Genomic DNA, 1536 nt, shown 5'->3' with positions numbered 1-1536 from the left:
ATATATATATATATATATATATATATATATATATATATATATATATATATATATATATATATGTGTAGTGTCATTATAACCATAGTAAAGGGAAGGAGATGTGCTGTTTAGCCAGGTGATGATGGGGTCTCCTATAGACGTAAATGTTAGGGAGGCATAGGCTTAGGCGATGGATAGCAGAGTTGTATACACATTGGTGTGCATATAGATATCTCTCAGCATACACGTAGCCTACAGAAAAAGATATAGATGGGGCTCCATAGAGATAGATGGGGGTGCAGATGCGCTGCCTAGGCATATCTGGGTAACGTACACAAAGACACTGCTGTCTTGTATTTTTATTCTATGGGTTTGTGGGGTATCAGAGCAGCGGTGTCAACAGACCCTTCTGGCGCCCGCAACACCCCCCAGCAGCTCCGCATGAGAAAGGATTGGGGTTCAGTGTTGTGGGGTGTATCTTCTCGGCTTTATGTTATGGGATCGAACCCCTGGGATCGATACCTGGCGGGATCGATGCTGTGGGGTGGCTCTTAGAGACGTATAGTTAGCACGGAGTGAAGTGGTTGTGTAGTTTGTCTCTCAGTTCTTAGTTAGCAATCATTTTTTTATTTTTATTTATTTATAATATTAAAAAAATTTTGTTTTTATTTTTTTGTCGTCAGCAATAGAGGTAGTGTCGTCGCCGATGTAGCTCAGTCGGTAGAGCGCGAGGCTCTTAACCTCGTGGTCGCGGGTTCGAGCCCCGTCGTCGGCTTTTTTTTTCTTGCGTTTAATTCTATTCTAATTCCTATAAATATTTTTTCATTATTATTTAATTTCTTAAATTTTTTTAATTACATTTTTCTTTTTTTACTTCTCCCAATGCTGGTTGATTCTGCGCTGGCAGCATCGTGGACACCTGAGGCTGACCGCTGCAGGCTTCTCTTAATCTGCAATTCAGAGCAGAAGAAAGAAGGCTGATGCAATACAGAGCAGAAGAAAAAAGAAAAAAAGTTTATTTAGGGGATTATCTCTTGTATTTATTTCTTCATGGTCAGACAAACAAACCTCCTCGCGTTGAGAAACATCGATTCTCGTAGAGCCCACCTGCGCCCCTGTTGTTAATTCCCTTCTTCTTTCCTTTTTTTCAGTGTTTACTACATACCCCACGCCTCCCTCTTTCCTCTTATCTCTGCTGCATCTCGTTCTGCAGTGTACGTACACTCCAACAGCGCCGAGGCTATCGCCCCCGGCCCGAGGCCTTTCTTGGGTTCACCAGGTGTAGTTAAGAGCCCCAAGCAGCAGCAGTAAAGATAAGAGCTCAACATACACCTGAACAAACTCAAGGCCTCTCTGCCCGCCCCACACATCTGGGGAGCCATGGAAGAGCGAGCCGGTAAGTCAGGTCTCGTACTACCCCAGCTCTCTTTCTTGAGATTAACCTTCTGGGTTCGTTCCTGCTTATAGCAGCTGCATATCAAGCCCTAATATATGCGTGTATCCCTTCTTAATAAACATATATATATGTATATATATATATATATATATATATATATA

The sequence above is a fragment of the Eimeria mitis genome, genomic scaffold, assembly GCF_000499745.2.
Source record: "Eimeria mitis Houghton genomic scaffold, Emh_scaff3078, whole genome shotgun sequence".
Taxonomy (NCBI): Eukaryota; Apicomplexa; class Conoidasida; order Eucoccidiorida; family Eimeriidae; genus Eimeria; species Eimeria mitis.
The sequence above is the reverse complement of the archived record's forward strand: the minus strand, read 5'-3'. Positions refer to the sequence as shown.